This window comes from Equus przewalskii, chromosome 5, assembly GCF_037783145.1.
Source record: "Equus przewalskii isolate Varuska chromosome 5, EquPr2, whole genome shotgun sequence".
NCBI classification, from domain to species: domain Eukaryota; kingdom Metazoa; phylum Chordata; class Mammalia; order Perissodactyla; family Equidae; genus Equus; species Equus przewalskii.
In genome coordinates this window covers 83784059-83790058 of record NC_091835.1, presented here as the reverse complement: position 1 = coordinate 83790058, position 6000 = coordinate 83784059, and the positions used below count along the sequence as shown (strand labels likewise).

The following is a 6000-nucleotide window of genomic DNA, read 5'->3' as shown; positions in this document are numbered from 1 at the left end:
ATATAATAAGAAATATGCTTGGTCTTTGTCCCCACTTTCTGGCACAGAGCTCCTAAAGTCCTGGAGTTTCCTGAGAAACAGGAGTGACTTTTGTTCTCCCAGGAGCCTCTTTGGCGCTCCCCTGAGTCTATGCTAATGAAGCGGCTTTAGCTTGGCCTCAGAAAGGGGCTGGTCACTGGAAAGAGCAAGGATTGGAGGGCTGGAACACTGAGCCCTGCTGAAGTTGAGGATGAAGCTTGAACCTGTGGGGTCTGACGCTGTCTCCAGGCAGACAGCGTCAGGATGGAGGGAAAGTGTAGGACACCCGGTAAATGTCTTCTGAGAATTGAAGAGTTACTTGGCCATGTCAGAAAACACTCCAGAAATGCAAAAAAACAGAACTCAAATAAGAAGATATTTATGAAGTCTCATTCAAAGGTAGTAAGAAAGTTCTGCGGGAGGTCCAAGATAAACTCTCTTGCAGAATCGATAGCACTGTTTTGATTTTGACAACCTTTGAACAGATAAATCCAATCAAGAATGTAGAAATCCAACATCAAGCACCAAAACTCTTGTGGAAACTCTTTCATCTCCCCACAATCTTCACCTCTCTGATGGGAAATCCCAGAAGCGACTAGATATCGTTCTACATCAGAAGGATGGTATAAGGGCATGGCAGGATATTCTGCTCAGAGATTTTTACTGAGGCCAGTTCAGGACCCATGACACCACCAGACATCAGAGAGTGGAGCATGGGGTGGTTCTTCAATCTCGGCCACCCGCAGGGCAATATGTATATGACGCCAGGGACAGGCTGGTTACCCTTCCCAGGTAGAAAAGGCCAGGAACCTGTAAAGAAGACAGCTTCGCCTCTTGTAAACGCTGGCCACGTGTACCAGGCACGCTTTCAGAATGCATGCCAGCTTGTTCCCACCGCACACTTCTGAAGCAACGAGTCTCCCGACGTTGTAACTTGTGAACGTATTCCTTTTCTTTTCAGTCGGCTTTCGGAACAGTTTTTTAGTTTTTAATGTTAAGAACTAAATAAAACTGAATTTCTTTAAATTATTTAATTTAGTAATTTAGAGAAAATAATTTAAAAAGAAAAATAGATAATTCATCAAGTTTCAAAAGGTTTTTATGAAGCTATCTTTTCAATAGAAACATATCGTAATTAACTTTGGAAAAACAAAACTTTCAATACCTCTTATTGTTATGCTTAAAACATAGTTTACCAATATAATGTAAAAACTTTTTTCCTAGATACACCATTTCAATTTTCTCCAAAGCACAAAGGAAGAGCATTGTGATGACAGTAAGGACTCACGAAATGCTGGTTCAATACACCTTGGGTATCAGAGGCCATAGCGATCCTTCGAAGATGTGAATCTGGCTGAGTTATTCTCTATTTCATGTTTCCACGGCTCCTTACTGCTCCAGGAATAAGTCCACATTCCTCAGCCTAGAGTCTAGGGTGAGCAGGAGCCACATGCTGCCAGACCTTTGAACCGCTCCCTCCCCCTTCCCTCCCTCCTGTGTCTGGACCGCCTTCCTGGCCCTCTCCCCTCGCCCCTCACCCCTCTGCTGCTCTTGCTGCCTCAGGTCTCAGTGGGACGCTCCTGGTCTCTCCCAAACCCCGCCCCCCAGCAAGACTTCCGCGTGTCTCTAGTCTACACCTTCAGTGAAGAGAGAGACGACGTTTTCTCCCTCACATCCACGGCGTCCAGCACAGTGCTGACACACAGTCTGTGGCAGATAAATGTCTGTTCAATCAACCAACAAGCAACATTATCAAAACAGTGATGCAAGACCAAATTAGGTCACATGCTTCTAGATACCCAGTCAAATGCCATCCGTGGCACACGCTCCATCTGCATTATCCTTTGAAAACGTTTTTAATTCTTCCCGCAAGTAATATTTGAATGTCTACTACCTGCCAGGTACTGTCCTAGGTGCTTGGGATACACATTGTTGAACAAAACTAAGGTCCCTGTCCTGCTGGGTCTTATATTCTCACAAGAGGACAGACAATAAACATAATCAGTAAGTGATGATATACGACCTTAGGTGATAGTTGCTATGGAGGAACAATGGAGCAGGGTGAGGAGGAGCAGCATGCGGGAGGGCAGGGTGCAGGCTGCAGTTTTAATGAGGGCGTTGGGTAGACCTCTCTGAGACGGTGACACTGAGCACATATCAGAAAGAGTAAGCAAGTGTTCGCCCCGTGGACACCGAGGGGAAGGACCCAGGCAGAGAACGGTAACGCAGGCGCCGGATCCCTGGGGAGAATTTCCTCAGCCCACTCCAGGAACAGCCTAGAGGCCAGAGTGGTTGGAGCAGAGCGAGTCGGGGTGGAGGGGGTGCTGTGGGCAGAGAGCAGAAGGCAGGTAGGATGCCCAGGGCAGGCGAGGGGCCGTAGTTCCCCTCGAGTGAAGTGGAGAGCCACGCCGGATCCCAGGCAGAGGACTGACACGATTTGGCTTACATTTTAAATATATAAGCACTATTTGGGGAATAAGCTCTTTTTCAGTAAACAAGAGAATGGTCTTTCTTAATTGATAGTTTCCGCTTTCACGTCTCTTGAACATTTTCTTGTGCAGCCAATTCTGGGCCAAAGGATGAGTGTTATCCTGTATGTCTCACTCTTTATCCAGTATTTCTCAGCCAAGTGTTCTGGCACATGGGAATGTTATGACCTGTGGCCAGGATTTTCCCAAAATTCACAGCCAAGTCGATTTTTTGGACACTGTCTTAAGGTGGAACATAGAAAAAAAATGTAATTTTAGTTCTGATTTTAAAATATGATTTCAAAATAAGTAGTGGTATGAGTTCTTAAAATAAAGGACACAGGATTCATGACACAATACAAGAATTTATAATTATAGCTACATAATTGTCCTGCAAAATGTTACAGCATTGTTGGATCAGTGCTCCCTGTGGACCTTTGGAACAACACCAGCATCAGAGAAGCCGTCACTTCCAATCCTTGTCAGCTCTTACCAGAGCAGAGCAAGATGTATACATTTATTGGAATGGGTCCTAGAAATGTTTTGACATCAGCCAAAAAGCAAAGCCACATAAGGCTATTTCCAAAGTAAACAAGAGAAAATATTTTATATTTTATAATTAAAAATTAATGATATGGGAAAATACTTATAATGATACGTTTGATGCAGAATGAAACCAGATTCAGACCCATGGCCTCAGCATACACAAATATGTGATAGAAATAAAAACTGGGTGGAGATACTAAATTGTTAACAGTGGTTATCTTTGAATGGTGATGTCATAGGAGGGTTTATTTTTCCGCACATCATTTATAATAGATAACCATGTATAGTATTTTTAATGCTTTTCTATTTTGACATAAATTATATGTTTCAATATATAAATCTATTTAATATTTTCTGTATGTAAACTTTCAAGATTATTTTTAAAGAAAATAAAAATATAGTCAGGGAATACCTAAGAAGTAAAAAAAAGTGAAATCTTTTGATCTAGTCAATGGTACAAAGCAGATACCAGAATATAGTATAGATTGGAACACCTTATTTGAAGACAATTATGAATTTTCTAGATGCTAAATCAATGCCATTAGCTGCTATCAATTTAAGCAAAATAAGTTAGTAACAGTCTCTTTGGCGCTAACTGTAGGGTATTTGACCATTTACCAAATTATTAATGAAACTAGCTTTAGAGAGATCCTTAAGATGGTGCAAGCCTTAAAAGTGCTGTCATTAAGGAATAGATAACCGGGATAAATATTTCATGGAAAAATCAACAAGGAAAAGGAAAGTTTGCATAAGAATCTAAACTCCAAATACCTACAAGTGTCCTTACTGGGAAGTGTGGAATAGAACTAATGCTAATTTTCAACTCCTGATGCACTTGTTCAAAATCCTCCACACAGCATTGCGGGTGGAAAAACATCATTGCTTTCCAGGTTGGAAGGCGCTCTTCTGGTACGTTTGTCCAGTGAAATCCTGCCTTAACACCTGGCTTGATATAAATAGGAAATAGTGGCATCTCTGTTTCTGTAGGGGGCTTTTCAGCCTTTCAAAGGCAACCACTTCTAACGGGTGTGATTCCTTTAAGAACACATGCTTTTGGTTTTTTTCCTGTTAAGTCTTTGCTCTAGAAACTTTGGAAAAATCAGTGTGTTTCGAGCTCCATTTCATGGAGAGCCAGTTGTGTTCAACGATCCCAAAGCATGCCCACGAGGTCTTCCTTCTCCTTGGAGTTCTTCTTCCACAGTTAGCTTATTCTCACATTTCATGGCCCCAATTGTCCCAGGCCTCCCTCAACAGCAAGTTAAGTACAGGGGTGTTCAAATCGCTGTTCAGAGAGTATTTTCCCTCCAGATATAAAGCCTGGTTATGATAATGGAGGGAATTCTGACCAGTCTCCTGAAACAAAGTCACGTCCACACTTCTGGGGTTCCGCTCAGTTCTCTGGAAAGTCCACCCAGGTGAGCACCTCCTTCCTACAAAGATGGTCTCTCATTCTGATTCACCCTTAGGAGCTTTTAAGTATTTTGCTGAAACCCCCCATCCCAGGAGTTGGAACGCTTGATGCAAACGTGCTGTTCCATTTCCCAGTGTTCAGTTTGGTTGGGCGGGACGCTGGTTTTTCTTCCCAGTCGTCAAACAGAACTTCAGGCTCCTTCGTTAAGCAATGAAGGCCGTGGTATGAAGCCCATGTAGACTCCAGGAGACACTGCATTTCAGAGCCTCCCTGAGCCGTAAAAAGACAGAATGTTATCACAAGTGTAATACTCAAGGGCGGGCTGGGAAGGCGGGAGCACCATTTTCCTGTTGAATTAAATTTCTTTCTCGGCCAGGAAATCACTTACCTTTCTAGATTTCTTCTAAGAGAGTCAACCCATAATGAGCCTGCTGGAATGAGCCAGCCTCCTGGGAAGTGAGTTTGGATGCGGATCCTTCTGCCCCAGCTGAGACTGGGATTGCAGCTGCTCAGTCACGCACTTACATTCTAAACTGCCTTTTAGAATCTCCAGGTCTACATTCAAGGGGGAACTTCATGTCACGGTGGCCACTTGACCTTCTGCGGAGAGCAGCTGGCCTTGGGAAACCATTATGGGAATATTCAGAAAAACTTAGCTCTCCGTTGGCCACAGGGAAAACTTAGAGGAGAAGATCTGAGCTTTAGACACGAAATGTTCCAGACTGGAGGAGCCAGCCTCCGTATTATGTCTAAACTTCGTCAGACGGTGAGAGCTTTGTGCCAGAAAAGTGTCTGGAAAGGAAAGATGAGCCAATCTTCTTGCAACCTTTCCCTTTGGTTATCTCCTCTGTTTTTGTCAATTTTTGACTTGGTGAGGAATCAAGATATTCAGAGTCATCAATTTACTCAGCCGACTGAAATGAATGGTTTCAATTTCTATCCACAGGTGTTCATTTGCATTTATCTGATGTTCCCTCTAGCTCATGGGGAGATGCTGTCATTTTGCTATTGTTTATAGATAAGTGGCACACACACTTCAGAGATCTTAATACCAAGAAGGTAAGCTTTCTTTTCCGTCTTGTAATTTGTAGCAGTTCTGTAGAAATCTGATAAAGCTGAATAAGAAACCGCAGTGGTGTGTATGAGATAAGGAGATATTTAGGGAGAGGAGCTGGCCTCGAGTGAAATTTCTTGACATAAGCGGAGGGTTTCTTCTGAGGGTGGACAGTCTGCCTCCCCCTTCCTATGCCTCTTCTCCCGGGGACCCGGGATGAATCGTCACCCCAAATAAACTGGACTAACTAATCCATCTGAGAGCTCTGGGCTTAGGTGAGATAAGTTATTACTATTGTCTGTTTAATACAGGTAAGGAAACTGATGCCCAGCTCAGAGTCACACAAGCCGGTGGTGGCAAACACAGGACTGGAAAACAGGTTTCTGGTTTAAAATTCAGTACTTGTCCAGATGCCCATGACGCCTAAGCTAACATTGGTTTGGTGTCTATAAAATCATCTGTATTTAAGGAAGAATTGGCTTTTACCTTTTTTTAAAATCAAA

The 6000-nt window shown here is 43.1% G+C and overlaps 1 long non-coding RNA gene across 2 annotated transcripts in view; it reads left to right on the top strand.

Moving 5' to 3' along the window:
* Nucleotides 1-4978: 4978 nt before the first annotated feature.
* LOC103559742 (uncharacterized) overlaps nt 4979-6000 on the top strand; it is a 37497-nt gene continuing 36475 nt past the window's right edge. For both annotated transcript variants that reach the window (XR_547048.2, XR_011540127.1), the window contains exons 1-2: nt 4979-5209; nt 5390-5502. This is a non-coding gene — a long non-coding RNA (uncharacterized lncRNA). The remainder of the gene's footprint in view (nt 5210-5389; nt 5503-6000) is intronic.